Source organism: Protopterus annectens, chromosome 5.part0 (assembly GCF_019279795.1).
Source record: "Protopterus annectens isolate FY-2018-M chromosome 5.part0, PAN1.0, whole genome shotgun sequence".
NCBI lineage: Eukaryota > Metazoa > Chordata > Ceratodontiformes > Protopteridae > Protopterus > Protopterus annectens.
The window spans coordinates 1578493851-1578515731 of NC_056735.1; positions in this window are offsets into that span (position 1 = coordinate 1578493851).

A 21881-nucleotide genomic window follows, 5' to 3' on the forward strand; every position below is an offset into this window, starting at 1 on the left:
ACAATTGCCTAAATGTCCTGTAAGAAATAGTTAACTGAAACTTGTCTGACACATCCATCCACAGTCCATGTGTAATGACTGAACATGTCATATAAGTCTATTAACTTATTAATAGGTACAGAAAAAAATAGAAATTATTACTCATATTATATATTTTACTATACAAGCAAATCTAAAGCTAACCATATGTAAGCTTACCTGGAAACTGTTCCTGGGACACAGTTGTTCTCAGATTCACATCAGCACTGACATCAACCACATGTTGGCATGTAGTTTCTACAGATCTGTCTGTATCTCTGACAGTGGACATTTGGTGTCAGCTGGTGCTTGGCAGCAGCCCCCCCCCCAGCCAGCTGTTGTCAGGTAACTTCAGTTGCTCTTCTCTGGGCTGATGCATTCAATTAAGTGGTCCAATGATGCACCTGATCATAATTCATGCAGTGATCCCTTAGTGCATTGACATCATTCACTAACTGGTTCCAAATCTGCATTCTGGCAGCCATATCCCCATGTCCTCTCTCAGGCCGACCGGTGCCACGGTGACTAAATGCCTAGATTACCACTTCATTTTCTGCTTCACTGAAAGGGGGTTATGTGGATTTGTAAGCTTGGTTGCCATAATACTATGTGACATAAAACAAGAAAGAAAATAATACATAAATATGACCTAACTAAAGTCTTGCTCACATACACATTTGTCAACATTAAGAACTAGAAACACACTGTTCAGTTATTAAAAGTGAAGGTTATGTGGCTGTCCCACCTCGCCCTCAAACACAAACCAAGTTTTGTCCAAACCAAGGAATGCCACTTACGTTAATACATTATGTTTCCCACTGAAATATCAAGATGCCTAAACAGTTTCAAGAGAAAAGCACTTTAAACACATTTTTGTTCATGCAATACATAACTGCTAGGTGACCCCCATCCCAAAACAGCAAACAGATGAAGGTTTTTATAAACCAAGGAACACCACATAATTAATTTGGTGTGTGTGTATATATATATATATATATATATATATATATATATATATGTGTGTGTGTGTGTGTGTGTGTGTGTGTGTGTGTGTGTGTGTGTGTGTGTGTGTTGTACATAATTATCAGAATGTGTACACATTTACAAAGGAAAAATCAATTTATGATTGCCAGTCATCTCAAACTGTACTCATCCCTGGACCATCTCAGAAGCATTACAACTCTGTCAGTGACACATACATTATATTTCTCTCCAATAACATAGAAGATTGCAAAATGCAATTTTAACAATAATACTTGTGATGAAAGTTAATAATCTATCTGAGAAATGTAAATGTTGGCAAAAAGTAAATATGGCAACACTGAAGTATAAGAAGTGCATACAGATAAAAGTTCCATTTTGTCCTGAATATATACAATGATTTGTAATATGTTACAAAATGTAAAATGTACTTGAATAATATAAGCACACCTTAACAAAATTAAAGGCCTTCTCTGCAGATAAATCACCTTCAGAGTAATAGCAATCTTCTCTTTTGTCAAAATTCACAAGTCTCCTAACCTTCAACTTCCCTAACAACATGGTTTTTATAGTATAGATTCAGTCCTCTAAGCATGCTGAAGATGAAAATGAGGTATCACTTCATCAGAATTGCAGAATACCAAACTTTGGACTTCATGTTGCAGATGTAAATCTAGTGTATACTCTACAACACTTAGTTGCTAAAGACTTGCAACTGTGAACGATAAATGGGAGAGAGAAGGAAGACACACAACAGTAACTCAGACTGCCTTCCGTATAGTGAGTGTGTCACTCAGGATACACTTAAAATGTAGAAGTAACTTTAGCAAGCTTTTAAACTGAACTAAACAGCAAGCATTTATTGTTTTTGTGCAATAGTAGACAAACTCTCCTGATGTTTTTCACTGTCATGTATTTTTATTATACAGTTAAAGGAGAATGACACACAATGCATCATAGACTGCATGTGAGGCTACAACAGAGATAAGGGAAGAATGAACACAATACAAAGAGAAGACAGAGCTGCATTTGGGTAAACATATTCATAAATGGTTGTGTGATCACTCATTGAACTAAATATGTAAGCCGAAAACGTACAGCCAACTGAGAATGGACAAGTGTGTGTCCTGTTGATACTGCAGAGGAAATGGGTATTGCTTATATGCACATGATTTGCTTTCCTGCTGCAAAGTTGTGTCTGTGGCAATAAAAAACAACACACTCCCACTGTGTTTTGCAGTTTCATTAGCATAATAGTTCGATTCCAGATCTGTGTAAAATTCTTTAATGTGTTAAAATGTTTTTTTCTTTATATTAATATTTGTGTGGTATATGGCTTAGCACACATACTGTGAAATGAGTAAAAATTCAAACATTAATGTCAGTTGCCTTAGGAAGTGCAGTCATGCTTGGTGGCATTGGGTGGTGGTTAGCACCTTGGTTAATAATGACAGCATAAATTACACCTTTGAACCAACTGTGAGTATAGCACATCTTGCATAGACATTGATGCGTCCCACATTATTTTACTGATAAATGATCATAAACATTCTTTACAAAAATTATGTATATTACCTTTTCCCTGTAATACATGAATGTTGTTCACATGTGTGCAAACAGAGTTCACTGCTGCAGACAAAAAAGAAACATTGTTACTTGCAGAAAAAGAAACACTACTTGTCTTACCTTCCTTCATGCAAACATGTTAAGTGGCATTGTGCAACAGTTAGCACTCTAGGGTAATAATGACAGTATAAATGACACCTGCAGACAAAAAAGAAGCATTGTAACTTGCTAAAATTAAACATTGTTACTTGTTTCATCTTCCTGCATGCAAACATGATGTGGCATTGCATGGTAGTCAACACTCTGGGCAGTACTGATTGTAGAAAATGCACCTGTTGCATTGCTTTCCCTGTGGAGCCAGGTGTAAGTTCATGACCACAACACAGGTGAGCCAGAGTTCTAATCCAGCATACTACTATTTTTTTAGATGTTGTGTCATTGTAATTTATATAATTTAAATAAAAAATAATGATATAAAGATAATTATACATAATATGTATAGAAGTTGATACCATATGAATTATATGTGTAACTGGGGTATCCCGACAATTATGTTTCTATAATTAATTTTTTCTGCCATGTGATGGACTTCATACATTACTGAAAGTCATCTACACAACTCACATAACACAAGTATAGCTGTAAAACAGAATGCATTGTGTGGTCTGACTCAGAACTCTGAAACCTACTTTGAAAGTATACAGGTATATGGAATTCATGTATATTGTCACACATTACACCTGCATCACATGCGATAATGCATAAACCAGGACCATGTCAGGTAAAATAACAATAAAAAACAGCTGGAATTTACTAGTGATGATGACATACTGGAACTTCTTCAGAACTCAACATTCAAATTAAAAAACAGTTTATATACACACCATTAAAATCATCACATGATGTTACAAACCAACAGAAACATAGAACCAATTAAATAATTAAAACCTAATCAGGCATTAAAATATTTCAACTTTAACACAGAATTTATGGAACAGGCTTCCCCCACAAAATGAAAATATTATCCAGAAACCTTGTATTTAACACCCAGGACTAATTAAATGCATTGATTCCCAGTGTGCCATTACATAACTAGATCTTTTTTTCATTTTGTGAGTTGATTCCCTCAATAAATTACAGGAGTTCATTTCTTATTTTAATAATACAGTTGAATTTTTAATATTTACCCACAATTTTGATGGTGAAAAAATAGTGTACTTGGATATTGAATTGAGAAAGGATGTAGAAAATGACGGATTTTTTTCCAACATTCATAGAAAAATCATGTTTTCAAACTTGCATCTTCATTTCAATAGCTAACATCCTAAATTTCTAAAGAGGGCTTTTGTAAAAGGACAATTGGTCTGACTAGCCAAAATGATTTCAGACACAGAAGTATTCTATAAAGAGTATAACAGCTTATTGGAAATGTAAGAGGGGATACCCTGAGGGGTTTGTGCTGGGAATTAAAGACAAAGTTTGCTCCAAAAGAATAAATTGTACCTATTTACCTATATTGTGTACAGGTAGAGATGATACTAGCAATGTGGTCATTTCTACAGACAGGAAAGTTAGTTATGAGTGCAATAAACCTTTTGTTATTACATACTCTTTGGATAGTAGAGCTATTATGAACTATATTTGCAAAAATTGGGGTATTTTATGTCAGATAGATGCATTATGGAGAGATTAGGGGAAAACCCCTGCATTGTGTTTAAAAAGTACAAAGCATTAAAAACTATATAGAACAGAATATCCGGCCCATGGATAGAAAAATGCACCATAGTAGAAGAATGTTCAAGTGCGGTTGCTGTTTCCAATGCCCTAATATTATTATTGGTGACAGTTTCAATATTAGGGGTAAACTATTTTTAAGATCAATACTCATTTCTCTTGTAACCTAAGCAGGCAGTTTACCTTGCTAAATGCCTAGTTTGTTTAGCCTATTACATTGGCAAGACATCTAGGAAATTGAAATTACATATGTATGAGCATTTGCTGGACATTAGGAAGGGTAATGTCACAAATGCATTGTTTAAATATGTCAATGAGTTCAATGCGTTATTTTGTTTTTTGGTGATTGAAATGGTAACTAGTGATGCATGGAGGTTTGTAACAAATGAGCATTTGAAAAAATGTGAGTTAAAATGGCAGCTCATGTTAGATGCTATGAGTTACCCCAGGTTAAATGAAGCCTGTTCCATAAATCCTATGTTAAAGTTTAAATACGTTGATGCCTGGTAAAGTTTTAATTATTTAATTGGTTCTATATTTCTACTGATTTGTATACATCCTATGATGATTTTAATGGTGTGTTTATAAACTGTTTTTGAATTGGAATATTCAGTTCAGAAAAAATGCCCATATAGTATAAAGAACAAAAGTGCTCAACTCTCAATAAAAGGTGTTTTTGGAGTTTTGCCACTGTCACTAGTGCATTCCAGCATTTTTTTTTTATTTTTCTTGGTGTTTTATATATGCTTGGGTTCCTGGTTTGTAGCTTGCCAGGTCACACACATACATGGTTAAATGATGTGTAACACCAATCGCTTTTTAATATAGCTCTATAGTTAATGACAATGATTGACAAACACTTCTTCTTTGGCAATAAGAAAAAAAATACCTGTATGGAAGCATATGTATTCTCTGTTTTACATAGGTTTGAATCCCCCATTGTACATATTCCTTTTAGCACTGTGTAAAGCCCTACAAAATATGTGTCAGCTAATAAAATTTCTCTTCCCCCCAATTCAGGCCTAAAATGTCAAGTCATTTAACATATTAGTCTTTACCACTGGAGAAACTTTTGTCAGGTATAGCAGCAAACAAGCCATACATTAATGCCAATTGTCACATTATCCTTCCTATTTCATAAACTGATTTCGTCTCTGTTTGGCAATGTTGCTTTCCATCCACCATCACGCAGAAGAAATTGGCATGGTTGTGTTGGTTTGCGGATTGGCTGTAAAATGTAAGAATTGGTGGGAAAATACTTGTTGGATGACCTGTGTAGAAATGGCAGGAGGTTGGAAGAACTATGCCCAATTCATTGCTAAAAGATGGGGTGTATAGGAGTTAAGAATATTCATTACACTCCTTGCAATACTCTACAGCCATACTCTGCTGCAGGGGGATTATTCCTGGTCTCAATATATGTCTGAGGCTTGAAACAGTCTAGCTAAGGCTGCTTCCAGTGTGACTGGCATTTCACACGCTTGCTAGCATTGCAGGCATCATTATAATGACCTGAAATGGTGCAAGCAGGTATGACTCAACCAATGCTTGAATGAGTTTAGGACTGATGACATCCCACAGTTATGTAAGTATACGGATAAAGTAACATTAACTGATTTGTAGAAAGCTGAAGATAGCCAAGACTGGCCTGCATAATGCTTTCATGTCTTTTTTTCTCCCTTCTTCCTCTTTATTTTTCAGCTGCTCAGGAGATTTCAGTGAACAGAGAGGTGCATGCTGAATGTCTAGGAAGACTCAGAGTAGCAATGGGTATGTATACAGTACTAGTGAGCATTATTTTATTAAATTATTGTTCTTCCATACATTGCAATACATTAAGCATGCATATCTTAAACTGTAAAAGTAAGCATGCATGCTTTATTATTGTAGCAGGCAAGTGTAATAGTGTATTAGGATTTGAAGGGTTCAAATCCCACAAGTAACACATATGTTCTAATAAAGATATATATGTAATAATAGTTTCTTAAAAATTTTGCATAAATTGCCATTTTGTCCTTCAATAAACACATCATATCAAATGACATTTGATGACCTCTAGTAAACTTCCTTAACTTTGATTACCAATTTTATTTACAATTGGCCATAGTATAGTTGATTCTAAACACAGCATAAACATCCTTATAATGTTAATCAGGACAGTGTACCTGCTCATCCTGCCCAGTAAGCAGCGTCCATACCTTTGCTTGCTTACTGTACTTATAAACCTCCTTGTAATGTTAATCAGGACAGTGTACCTGCTCATCCTGCCCAGTAAGCAGCGTCCATTTCTTTGCTCTCTTACTTTACTTATAAACCTCCTTGTAATGTTAATAAAGACAGCATACCTGCTCCTCCTGCCCAGTAAGCAGCATCCATACCTTAGCTTACTTACTTTATTAATGGAGCAGAGTCACTTCATAGACCATTCATCAAATTACCAAATACCAACCAAATAAGCAGCATTCTTACCTCTGTTTGCTTACCTATTCAGTAAACTTCCTCCAGCTGCTCATTTCCTTTCCACAAATCCTTGGAATAAACCTCCACACACGGGAGGGGGAACAGAAGAGGGTAAGCCTGTCCCTCTTCTCCGCCTACCCCAACTAACCTAACCAAAATCCCCACCAAACCGCCAGCAAAATAGGGAGGGAGGGTAGCAAGTTCATGCCAAAATGTGATTACTTACCCAGCTACACTTGTCTAAACCTCATAAGTCCCTCCCCACCCTTATGTCATTTCCTCCCAATCATCCCTCCCTCCATTTATCCCTTTCACTTCCCCCACCCACTTAACTCCCATTAATATATCAGCCTAACCCCTTCTGAATATGTCCCAGGACAACTTGGTTTGTTACCAAACCTCATTTGTTAACTTAATCTGTATTATCTTTATAACCATATATGCATATTATAAAACAGTTTTATGAAAATGATGATAAACACCAGATGCATCCAGTTAATAGCACTGTAGGGATATTCAAATGTGGACATTATAACATGTGTGAATATATTAATGTTTATGAAGAAGTTTTTATAGTCCGCAATGAATTGTCCATTAAAATGAATGTTTTTATAATTGTTCTTCCATTAATGTGGCTTTTTTACGATGTCTACAGGTTGCGGTGCATATTACATAAGGAAAACAACAAGATGATTGGCTGATCATATTAGAGAGCACTATCAGGTTATTAAAAATAAAGATCTTAAGAATGCTCTTGCAAAGCACAGCATTACCTGTTCTAAATTTACAGAGTTCAAATTTGTAGTAATAAAACAAGTTCAGACCTTTATCGGTGATGCTAATTCTCTACTAGAAGTTAAAGAATTAAGAAGGTAGATATTCCTTAATTCTTATGCACTTAATGACAACCTAAATATCAGGTTTGTCTTGAAGTGGAATAAGTAGGATGTGACATCACTGGAAATTTTAAAGCTATTGGTAGATTTGTTTTATATAAATTGTTAATGATTTAATGTTGATTATGTTTCTTATGAAGTTCTTAGAATAAATTTGGGAAAGAAAACACCAAGTTTTGGATTTTAGCTTGTCTTCTTCATTTGTAAAGTTTGTATTTATTTTGTGTTTTATATTCTTCTTGTGGTGATTGGAGTATAATATATCATATATGTATATTGCAAAAATTATTTGCTACAATTGTCTGTCCTGATTTCTATTTTGAGAAACTATAGCTAATATAAAAGTAAAAATATATATTTTAGTTTACTAAATTATTGTATGTGACATATAATGGTTCTAGTTATCTGTTTATTTTTTCTGTTACCCCACCCCTTTTCTCTTTTTTTTTGTTTATATTTGTGATCACACCACACTGATGTCATAATTTCCTGCCAACAAACAAAATGATCTCCAGCACAGAGAGGTGTACAAACAACTGTGTCTCAGCCTGACAACCATTCTCCAGCTGCCACACCAGCACCCAGCGCATTGGGGACACAACCTGGCAGTACTGCCTCTGCTGCCCCTGCACTACCTGGGCCATCAACATCAAGTAGCATTAACTCATTCACTGCAATGGTGCTCAGGAAGTTTGCACTGTAACTGCAGATTCATATGTTGCTTCCCCTTTGTTCTTCCCCCTGCTTGTCCCCTATTTCATCACTTTCCTATGTATTCCATTTTCACACCTTTAATATGATCAAAAATAGTATCACACACCACACACATGGCAGAAATGCCCCCTACTAAAGCCATCACTTTTTTCCTCTGCATTTGCATGGAGTTTGGCATTGTGCACCAGTGCTAAGTAATGGTGAATATCTCTTCATGTTTATGGCAAAATCTGGTGAGATTTTGCCATCAGTCTCACTAGTCTAGTTATCTCTGCACATTGCTGCTTAAACTATCTGCACTAAAGGAACAGAGTTAGAAGAGTAAATGCAGTACTTTGAAACATTTACTCTGACAATTATTTAGATTGCTGAATGTGAAAAAAATCAAATCCTATGTGGCGTGTTGACATAAATCACTTGACTGATGTTTTTATTTGTTTATTTTGTTACAGTAGCTTCAAGGGTTTGATTCTAGATGCATCTGCCATTATTTCTTAGTGTGATGATATATATGTATTAAATATTTTATCACAGGCATATTAAATATGTTAAATCTTAGAATTTCTCATGGAGATATATTGATTACTACACACCAATGAATATTTGAAGTGATATCCATCCCAACTGCTATCACATATCTAACTAATCTTGATCTGGTTGTCATAAGCTTATTGTCCCTCTCCTAAGCCTTCTCTAACACTATAACACTCACTTCATGCTATTCAGCATGAAAGAGTAATAATTATAACAGACAAAAAACATGACCATTAATGTTCCATTACAACAAACACTCTAGGTGTATGTTTGTCTCTACTTGTATTCATCCTATCCTTCCAAATACTCTTTATGTGTGAGGATGTATTAGGTTGATGGATGGTGTCTGTAGACTGACTTGACTGTGTCAAAGCATAATACTAACATTGGTACTTTTCCATTATTGGGGCAACACCATAAATGTTGTAGCTGGCACTGGGAATCTTCACTATTAGCTTCTGTATGGCTGTTGGCCAAGAATTTCATAATTGCAAAAGTTTTGTAAATGATTATAGGCCACAGAAAAGTGATACAGCTCCTGTCAAGCCCCCTATAGTAACTCTTGCCAGTAAACCACGGCTCCCATCTGTAAAAGCATTTAGACAGAATACAATCATTTAGTGGACACAGAAAAGCAATAAAAATGTTTGTAGTATGCTATATTTTTTTACAAAACTGTCCATATTCTAAAGTGTTTGGCTAACAGACATAGAGAAACTAACAGTTGTGCGATGATTATAAGTGCTAGCTACCAGATTTACTTTCTAATGTTTTACATGTAGTATGCGATTTTTCCATTACTTTTCAGGTGGTTGTCATGCAATGTCAGTAAAAATTAATCTTTGCTTAGTACTTACATAACAAAAAGCGACACTATCTCTTGTTAAAATCCCATACTATTAAATTAATGAAGAATGGTCGTTACCATTGTCAAGGTAACAGTATCAACACAGCAGCTGCCACTTCATTAAACCACTTCAAGGCTAACATCTGTGGGAGATTTTGCAAAAGCAGCTACCGCATCTAAAGTGTCCTGTAGCTATTTCAAACTGCAGAGGGATGAGGGAATGCTAGTCCCTGTTACAAATGTAATTTACCAAAAAAAAAAAAAAACAGAAAATTAATGCAGCTCTATCGGGGCAACAGCATAAATGTGGTAGCTGGCACTTGGAATCCTCGTTGTTAGCTGTTGGCCAACCTTGCTAGCTTTCGTATGTCTTTTGGCCAGCCACTTCACAATTGCGATGCAATTTTCAAAAAAAAAAAAAAAACACAGAAAAGTGATGAAGCTCCTGCCATTCCCCCCCATAGTAACACACATAGAAAAGCTAACAGCTTTGCAATGATTCCAAGCGCTAGCTTCTGCATTTATGGTGTTGCCCCTATAACAGAAAAATACCCTAACATGTTACCTTAATACAATAGACACACTCATACTTCACCGTAGTCATTGCTTGTCATATTTGCAGATATTATCACATTTACTTATGTAATGCCATTTTGACACAATCTGTGAAAAAGAAAACGGAAAGATTTGGATTCAAACCCTGTGTTATATGCGCTGCAAATATGCATTCATTGCTTTTACACCTGCTGCTCCAGGGAAAGATAGGCAGCAGGTGTGTTTTTTACACTCAGTACTGTTCAGAGTGCTGATGGCTGTGCCTCATTTGCTTAATGTGTTTGTGAAAGGGAAGGCAAATTAATAGACACATTACTATTTTCCTATTTAAGCAGAGAACCGCATTTGCTCATTGCTTAACTCAGTGCAAATGGGAAAAGCAATAACAACAATTTTTAATGTCATAAACGTTATAGCACAACATTTCCAATATAAACTTCAGTATGACGACAATAGTGTCTGTCTACTATTTCAGCCATAGCATATAAGCATAACTAATTTTCAAGTTTCAGGTTTTATTCATTAATTGTGAATCTCACATGCACAAACACTTTGCCATCATTTGCAAACCAATTTCTTGGTGATGTGCTATGTAAAGAGATGTTTGGCATGTATTACTGTGTTTATTGCCCAGTTATTCTTCATCCCATCAAAAGGCTTTTAAAAACACTACCAAAGGTAAGGGACTTGCTGACTGTACACATATTTTCTCATACTTATTTGTACCTTACTCTGGTGCACTTGAAAATGGGATATGTCACTAATAGGTCTAATGTCAACTGCACTGCATAAATAAATAGTGCAACTGCATTACTATATTAGTTAAACCTTTATATCAGCAATAGACATTGAGCTTGTCTTACTGCAGACATCAAATTTCCACAATATGAACACAAGTACATCAGCACGTTCAACCATGCTGTTCACAAAATGTGTGTGTTTGTGTGCGTGTGTATGTGTGTGAGTGTGTGAAAATAAAAATGTATAACGTACACAATATATTGAGAAACAGGTGCACGTATGTCTCATTTCTGCAACGTGCATTCATGACAGCTTATTGCATATAGTTTAAGAAGCTGTCTTTAAAAGTGTATTTTCACATTGCATGCAAAATAGAAAATCTTAAGTCCACACTTTGCACACCAGTCTCATAACAGTATATGTTACCTGCAACATGTAATGATGATATCAGTCTCTATGAAAGCCACTCTGGCAAGAAAAAATCAGATGTCAGTGATGGTGTAAATGTTAACTACTGTGTTCTGCAGTTGGGAAAAATAGTTAGTTAGGGGTTCAGTTAGCATGATAGTCAGTTGCAAGTCTGTCTGTATTTGTAAGTGCGTGTGTGCATCAGAAGAGCATGAATCTGTGTCCTACTGTCAGCAATGACGTTTCATGGAGAACAAAAGGTTTTACAGTTGGACATAATTACACAGACATTTCATACAGGCCACTCAACATCTTCCTCCAAACATGCACTGATGATATCACCTGCTATAAAGTATTCTGCAAAAGGACAAAAGGTACACTTGTGCTATGGCACCTGTGGTACATACTATGTTCTCTAGCTTGTGTAACTATTTAGGTAGGGGCTCTAATCTCACTGAGGTCACCTTATGCATTTGTGTGCAGTTAACTATCATTGTGGAAACTGTTTTAGGGCAGCAACATGTGAGGCCCTCCTAGTAACACCTTCTTGTCAAAGCATACACTGATCATGTCATCCTCTATAAAGTGTACTTTGAAATTAAGTCAAACATGTGCTGTGGAGCTAATACTAAGCACTATGTTCATCAACTTTTCTAACTAGATAGACAAGGGTTCTAATTTCACAACAGTCAACTTGAGTGTGTGTTCATCCACATAGTATTGCACAGACAATTTTATGCTGAGATGTGACTCCACATCTATGTTAGACACTCCGCCAAACATTTTCTTCTCAGCAGACAATGGTGCTATCATCCTCAACTGCACTGTGACACTGCTAAAGTCAAACATATGTGGTGGTGCTAGTCATACATTTTATGGAACCCAGCTCCAATGCCTACACAGGTGTAAAGTTCAAATCTAACCTCAGTCAACTGCTGCATGTGTGGTTGGTGGAATATTATGGTTACTGTATGATTTTTTGAATATTTTTTCATTTGACTGCAACTCAAGAGAACCTTTAACATAGCCTCATGAATCCAACATCCTTTTTTTCACTCTCTCCACATAACATCCCTTTTGCAAAAGACTAGAGGATGTCATCTCAAGCATGCATATGCACATCATGAAGCAAACTCCTTCCATGACCCTTTGCAAAACATCTCCAGACCACTGTATGTGTTTTTGCTAATTCTGTTATGGAGTGGTACACATGTCACATATGAACAGAGGTAATATGTAATAGAATCAAGCATATACACACATACCCTTACTATCTTCCATTATATAGCTATAGCAATTTTTATTTACATGCCATAATAATGGCTAGGATTTTATGTGATGTTGGCCATTAGCATAGTAATATCCTATGACCTTATGAACATTGCACATGTTAATCTTGCTGTCATGCACATGTGCTATGTTGAGGTGTGGATGTACGGTAGCCCTAACCCAATGTATTCAAGTCTGTGATTTGAGGTAATATATTTATTTATTTATATTTGTTGACCGGGAGTGTCTGACTGGACGTAGGTCCATTTTCAGTGGAGGCCCGGGGGGAAAAAAGTACCACAGTTAAAATAAACAGACAATAGTTACATTGGATTACATAGTGATTAACAATTTACATAGCAATTACTTACAACATATTTACAGATGAAGAACATAGTACATCAGTTGACAACTAGAATCTTTATTTGTGAAGTACATAACAGACATTAACAAATGTTACAATAAGAAGTTCCTGCTGTATAATACATACTAGGCTTATGAGCATCTGAGCTTGCTATAATTGAGGTAGTTAGTGGAGTGGAAAGAAAGGTAGTGGTTGGATGGGGTGGGTGATATTAGAGTGGGAGATGCAAGGGCATAGCCAGCATGTTTTTAGGCGCACTTTTAGTAAAAGTTTGAAGTGGGTGCATGATGGTACGGAGGTAATTGTGGGTGGGAGGGAGTTCCATAATTTGGCTATGGTGCAAGGGAATAGTGCTTCACCAGCAGAGTTATTGGCTTTAGTGATCTGCAAGTGATTTTTGTTGCTGGATCTTAGTGGTCTGGTGGTGCGATAGGGTTGGAGTAGATTCTGGAGAGATTGGACATTTAGTGGATGGTATACTAGTTTATGGGTGAGTGAGAGTTGTCACCATTGAAGGAGGTGAGGGAGTTCAAGCTAGATCAGTTCAGCAAGTGAGAGACAGTGGTGACTATGGTAGGATGCTGCTATGGCAAATTTGGCAATTTTGTTGTAGCAGGTCTCTAGCTTGTTTAGATCGCATTGCCTTAGGTTGGTATATATTGGAGAGGCATAAAGTAGGGTGGAGATAATGTGGAAATTTGCTATTGAAATCTTTGCTGCTTTGGTGAGACGTTGCTTATTTCTGTATAACACTCCTAGTTTTTTGTGGACTTTTTTATGTTCATGGATATGTGAATGTCAAATTTTAGTTTATTGTCTATTTCCACTCCTAGCAATTTGGTATGTTCAGTTGGGTATATAGTGGTGTTGTCTTTTGCTGTGATGTTAAAGTGAGAGTTGTTTTGAGTATGTTTGGTGACTTGGAAGATGAGTAGTTTAGTTTTGTTTGGGTTGAGTATTAATTGGGCATTGGATAACCAAGTTTCAACAGAGGAAAAGGCTTCCTGTGTGACTTTTTGCAGTTTGGGTAGGAACTGGGCTGAGCAGATGATGGTTAAGTCATCTGCATATTGTATGAGTGTGCCATGTTTGGTGGGAGAGGCTGGATTATTGATGAAAACAGAAAAGCGTAGGGGTCCAAGGATGTATCCTTGGGGAACCCCTATGGAGACAGGTAGTTGGGGAGATTTGTAATTCTGCCATACAATGGATTGTTGGCGGTCAGACAGGTAATTCTGAAACCAGTTGGTGACTGATTGTGAGAAGGATAGGTTACTGAGGACAGAGATAAGTTGTTTGTGTGGGACCATGTCAAATGCTTTAGATAGGTCTAGGAAAGTAGCAGAGGAGAGATAGCCATTGTTTTTATGCTGAAGGACAGTGTTAGTAATGGAGAGTAAGGCAGTGGTGGTGCTATGGTTTGGTCAGAAACCATGCTGAGTATTGGAAAGGAGGTTGTTAGTAAGGAGGTAGTCTGAGACCTGAGAGTGTATACATCTCTCTCTAGTATTTTGGAGAGTGGAGAGAGAATAGCTATGGGGTGGTAATTGGTTAGTTCTGTGGAGGGTCCACCTTTGTGGAGGGGAATTATATGTGATACTTTCCACAGTGTGGGAACGTAACTTTCTGACAGAGATCGGGTAATCAAGATGGATACTGGATAGGCCAGAGCACCAGCTGCGATTTGTAGGTATTCACTTGGGAGGCTGTCTGCTGCTAATTTGGTGGGCTTAAGTTTAGTTAAGAGTTTTTTATGTTGGCAGTCGGTACAGGAGAAAAAGAGAAGGCAGTGGGGAGATTACTAGTTGAAGGTGTTGGTTGGAGGGGAGGGTGGTTGTGTTGTTTAGCTAGTGATAGTATGGTTTGTGTGAAGTGTGTGTTGAATGAGGTAGCAATATTTTCTGAGGAGTGAAGGATGTTAGGAGGAGGGGTACTGACTTTACCTGGGTGGAGGATGGAGTTTATGGAGGACCAGAATTGTTTGGGGCTGTGTTGTGAGGAGTCTAGGGCAGACTGGTAGTATTGGAATTTGTCCTGTTTTATTAGCTTTTTGACTCTATTGCGTAGTTCTAAGAATTTCTGTCTAGTTGAGGGGGTTTTGGTTTTGCGCCAGTGTTCCCAGGCTTTATCCCTGTTTTTAATTTCTGACTTAGTGGTTTTCTGTAGCCATGGGGAGGGTTGTGCTTTGATTCTGGAAAGTTTTATGGGGGCATGGTAATTAAGGATGCTCAGGAAGGTAGTATTAAAAAATTCAACTGTGTCATCAAGACTGAGGTACTTTAGAGGATGCCAGATACATTCTTTGAGAGATGAGATGAATGTGAGTGGGTTAAAGTTTAGTTTTTTAAGTATTTGATGATAAATGACAGGTTTAGCTTGTTATAGGTATTTTTTGAGTAGGAATGTTGGGGAGTGATCACTGAGGCTATCTGATAAGCAGCCTGTTATATATGACTTTATACCAATATATTGATGGTTGCTGCTGCTATTTGATTACATGTTTCTTCTATAACAAACCAAAAATGGGTTGTAATAATATACCTCCTGAGAATGGTTGGAATGGGATGATGTTATGTATATTGTTGTCTTACTAAGGCATGTGTTTTGTAGTGGAGTATATCAACATCCTACGCAGTTCTCATTCAACCATCACAGTGACACTTGTAATATGGCACAGGCGTTCATGTGTATGCTTACTAAAATTAAATGCTCTGTGACATACATTAGTCAAAGTCAAAGTGAACTTTATTGTCATGCAGACTGCACAATGATGCAACTGAATGAAATTGTGTTACTTCAAACTTAATGTGCATACAACATATTCTGATATTAATACAACACATATACTAATGCTAATCCAACAATAACAACAGTAAGACATTTATGCAGTGCAGTAACAAGTACAATGACATGCACCAAGACTATTCCACTTGCATGTCTTCATCAGTACCCAAAATATTACACAGATATTATATTGCACAGATCAAAATCAGACAGATTTCAAATTGCACTGAATGCTAACTTGGCATATTGCACAGAATGTTAACTTGCCATCATTACTATTACACATAATGTATAAGATTGTACTTTCATAGAGTTATTACATATGTCTGTGAATTACTTCAGCATTGAACTCCAGACCTCCATGACTAGTGTGGTGTATGTTATTACTGGATTTCAGAAGTCTGATGGCTTGTGGAAAAAAAGCTTCTGTTAAATCTAGTGGTTTTGCAATGTAAGCTATATAGACCTGATATCTCCTGCCTGAAGACAAACATGAGAACAGACCATGGAAGTGCTGTCACAAATTATTTTTTAACTAATAGTTTTTGACTATTTTCATGGCTCTGATGAGGCCCTGAGCAGAGCGCAAATCCTGGATAGATGGGAGCATAGACCTGGTAATTCTCTCCGCCACTTTCACCACCCTCTGTAGAGATTTGCGATTTGAAACTGTGCAGTTTCCATACCAAACCAACAGATTACTAGTCAGAATGCTTTTGATGGTACCCCTAAAGAAGGTTATGAGAAGTGAAGGTGATAGTTTTGCTCTCCTCAGAAGGTGTGGATGTTGTTGTGCCTTCTTGACAATGTGATTAGTGTTTATTGCAAAGGCAAGTCATCAGTGATATGCACCTCTAGAAACTTGGTGCTCTTCACTTTTCCACTGTTTCTCTCTTGATTGTGAGTGGAGAATGAGCCTTGTGTTTCTTCCTGAAGTCTAATATTATCTCCTTTGTTTTATTCGTATTGAGAGACAGGTTGTTGTTGTCACATCACCACTGTAGTGTCATCTGCAAAATTAATAATGTAGTTTGTGTTGTACCTATTGATGCAGTCATGTGTCAGCAGGGTGAACAGCAGGGGACTCAGAACACATCACTGAGGTAATCCAGTGTTCAGTGTGATGCTCATCGAGGTACTGCTGCTTATGCATACTTTTTGTGGTCTGTCAATAAGAAAGTCCAGAATCCAGTTGCATAAAGGAATACTAACACCCATATGGACCAGCTTGTCAATCAGATGTTGGGGAATGACTGTGCTGAAGGCTGAGCTGAAGTCAATAAATAACATGCGGACATAGCTGTTTTTGTTCTCCATCTGTGCCAAGGATAAATGAAGTGCCAGTGAGATGCCATCTGACTTTGAGTGATTGGATCTATAAGCAAACTGGAGTGGGTCCAGTATTGCAGGAAGACTTGATGTTAACTAGTCTTTGACCAATCACTCAAAGCACAAACATCATAGTGATTACATGAGCACAGACATCTTGTTTCATCCACATGTTGTAATGATGTTATATACACAAACATATAACCAGTTCAGATTCAATTGGAAACTTGGTGAATTCATTGTATGCCAAATTATGTTGCTATTCACAAGGATTATTAAGGAAGTCTCTAGCAGCATTGTGTGACTGTAAGCATTTATATAGGTAACTGTTCTGCATGAACCACATCCACCTCATTTTTAATGTGTGCATATATGGTATCAGGATCCTCACACACAGCTTTACAATGAAAAACATATAGGCATAAGATGTGCAATTGATGAAATTATGTGACATAAGCAGAGTCAGATAACTGTGTGAACAGTTCCACTGTATTACATGTGATGCATACTCAAGGTTGTTTTTGGAAGTGTTGTCACAAATTATTTTTTAACTAAGTACAAAATGTTAAGGGAAAACACAACTCAGTGTAGAGCTGTTTATGAAGGGCACCACCCATACTCAACTGTAGGAAATAGACAATCTGCTAACTGACAGATTTGGAGCAAATTTCACTGCCTGTCCACACTGGCCATCATGCAAAGTATGCATATAAACATTACTCATCTCATTTTCACAAGACATAAGCTAATCTGTGCATTCTCTAAAGCTAAAATATGTCATTGATGTGCCCTGGCAACTTCCCAGGTTGCCTTTTCAGTAACTTAAAAGTTGACCTAGCAGACGCAGTTAGATCCCTACTTAACTATAGCCTCCAGACAGGCTACATTCTGGCAGAAGGGTTTATAGCAATGGTCATCCATCTGAACAAGGGGGGAACAATCACTGACCAAGGAACTGTAGACCCATATGACTGACTCACCACATCTGTATGGCAATCAAAAGAAACATCATGGACTTTGTCAAAAATGACACAGGTAAGCTCCTGACTGTGTATCCGATCTAGTTTCAATTTATTAAGGCTACATCATGTCTGTTAAATCTGCTTGACTTCTTCAAGAAGGTCACCAAGGACATGGATGAGGGAAAGACTGTGCAACACAAGTACTACAGAGAAACCATCTCAACTGGGCATAATAAACACATACGTCACCGAATAGGTAGACAAATGGATCACCAACGGGACGTATATGGTTAAAGTGTGTAAATTCACCTCTAGCAAGAGGCCAGTGACTAGAGCTATACCACAGGTTTCTGTAATAGGCCCTTTCTTGTTCTGTATTTAATATCTCAGAAGTCAAGACAAACTTAGACAGCCTTAGTCTGACCACTTTTGTAGATGATTGTAAATTGTGGACAATCATTGAATCCATGAATGCTATTGATATACTGCAGAAAATATCAATGCACAAAATGGATTGTTGTTATAGCCATGGAGACACACTAAATAAATGCAAAAGCAAAATTATTCCCTTTCGGTAAGCAAATACCAATGCTAATTGCAATATAGACAGCACACCCCTATGAGTAGACCCAGTAGTATGTGATCAAGGTACTCAGGTAGATAGCAAACATAACTTCAATCACCATGCACCCACATTAATGACACATCCTTTGAATGTGGCACAGCTAGAAGTATTGGCAAACCATGCACATCAAAGGACATTATAATGCCATTAAACCTGACCCTCATCATAACAATAATTGAGGACAATGCACCCTTTTGCATGTACCTCACCACACATCTGCAACAACTGGAGCAACCTCAGAGTTTTTACACAATGAAGATACATGATGTAAACAACAAGTCATATGCAGAAAGATTGAAAGCCCTATTACTGTATTATATCTCCTACATACTACTTAAAGTCGATCTGTGTCTGGCCTACATGGCAGTCTCCAATCTGTCCCTGATGGAAATGTTACACACTGTTTACACAAACTGCATGAGAGTCTCTTATTCCAAAGATGTTAACCTAGCCTCTGACATAATTAATCATCATAGAGATATAGATACATCTCTCAGACACTACCCCTTCTCTGGAACAAGTTTGCCATTCACATAAAGCAAAGGTCTTTTCTGACCCTCTTCAAGTGCAACATAGATCAATGGATGGTTAACTATAATTGTAATCCTGTTGCTGTGCCCATTTCCCTTGTGGATAGAGGCAGTGGTATTAGATAACATAGCATAAGCTCATACATGTGTGAACCTTGTTCACATAGCTATTAAGGATTATGAAACTCATGTTAAGTATGGCTAGGCTTTTATGGGATCTTGGGACTTTAGCCTAGTACTCTGCTATGCACCTATAAACCTGTGAAGTTCAATTGTATCTTAGGTACAACTATAGTGTGACTGCACAGTGTCACAAACATACCAGTACATCATGTCAGTATTACCACTTGATAGTTTCATGAACACGTATACATGCATATCAGGATTTAATGGCAGTATAACATTTTCCATGGCAATGTCAGGGGAACAGTAATCTTGTGATACATGTCTTGAGTTTGACATGTGCTGACAGAAAGTGTCCTCCATGTATTGTTTGGTATGTGCACAATATCACAGTGACAACTTCCTCACTCATTGAAGCTAGACTTCACAGTGCTGGAGTTTCTGTGCACAGAGGCATAACTGATGCACTGCCATCAGTCTCTCATAGTGTTGTACCATTCATTATAATGGATCACTTCTTAATTCACACATCAATTGCAGATGCTGCAGGCAATATCCATTGCTATTACATGTGGCAGATGCACGCAATACACAGCTGTATGTAGGGAATGCACTCATAATAATGTTTTGTTTTTAAGTGTTATTATCCATATGGCCAAGACATGTATGTCATCCAGGGATGCTTTACTCAAGTGTGTTCTTAGCCCAGTGAGCTCCCAAACATCTTGTACATAAGTACTCTTTTTGATGTCTAGACATTAGGATTTGACAATGCAAACTTCCCTTTAAGGTGTTCTACAAGATGCATGTGTGGTTATGTCTTTCTGTGATGCACCCAGTAAACACATACCTCATTGACAACATTGATGGCATGGGTTAGATTCTTGAAGGTGTGAATTGTGGTTTATGCATCATGTATACCTCTCAACTAGCCAGGATTGCCCCTAATTTAAACTACAGGTTTAACACTGTCCCTCATATCCCCCTCCAAAAAGTGATAATTTTTTTGAGGAAGGTGTGTTGAAGTCCCGTATAGAATACTGACAAACTATGACAGTTGTACAAACGGGTGCTGCAAAATATGTATAATAACTTACAATTGCATATTATGTCAATGTCACAGATTAATTGTGGCATTATTTTAAAATTTTCCATGATTTTGCCTACTTCTGTCTAATGTCCATGAGTCTGTTTCTATGTGTCCCTGAATGGTTGAGAAGTATGCTAATATTTCAGTCATATTCAAGCAACTCAATTTGTAGACCTTCACAATATGCATATAACCTCCTGTTGTGTATACCGTCTTTTGCCAAATGTCCTTGTGACGATTGGGAAGAGATGGGCGAAGGCTGCCAGCCTAGTCAAATAGAATTTGATATATAATTCTGGCATTTGTAAATAAGTGTAAAATACAGGCATGTTTTCTTGAGTGTAAAAGAATATTGTGAAATGTGGAACTGCAAAATATGTGACAACATTGCTCTCTACTGACCCAGTGAAGCATGTTGTGACCCTTTCATGTTAGAATTCGTCTCCAGTGCATCTGGATGAAGGTTTTATGCCCATTGTTTTAAGGCTAAAGTTTATGACCAGAATTTAGATGTGGAATGTGCTTTATGGCTCTAGTTTCTGTTAGAATATACATGTGAAATGCCTTGTATTGTTATAAGTCTCAGACCTGGTGTTAAGATGATGCAATATGAATACTGGGAAAACCTAAGTGTCAAAAATTATGTAATTTGGGAGGGGCTTAGAGACAGGTTTGTTAGCAATGTTTAAATACTATTTCTCACAAGAGACTGGGAGCATTTTGACTTTGGACATCTATCTCAGCACTCTGCCATATGCTCACATGTAAGTTTAAGCACTGTGATTTCCTGTAGGAATAGTTAAAGCTAGTAAAGATTAATTAGGTATTTTTCTTTGAAATCAGACTTGTCCTACTGTATTATTTTAAGTTTCTGTGTGATCTCTGAACTCTTAGATATTTCTGTGGTGTGGTATTTTTGTCTTGTGTTTTAATTATTTATTATTAAATATTTTTAAAACCTTCTACCTGTGGCTGGTTTGTGTAGAGATAAGCTCTAGAGTACATTGCATATTTATAGAAGTTATTGTAATAAGCCACTCTAAAGTAAGCCTTGATTGTTAGTCATACTACCATTGGATTATAATATTGCACAGTAATAACTGGACACCCTTTTAAGGGCCATTTAGTAGCTGATATTATTAGTTGGGTGGTGGCAGTAATTACTACTGTATAGTCTGGGTAAAGGGGCACAGCTGGAGAATCTGTGTCAGCCTTTTCCCAGGAGTGTCTGTGAAGTTGTATAAATACTTATCTCAAAGTGTGTGTGTGTTGTGTCAGCTACTTGGCAGGGACACGAAGCACTGGTTGTACAGAGAGGGTGCTGGAGGTTTTAGCTTGACCAGCTAGGCTG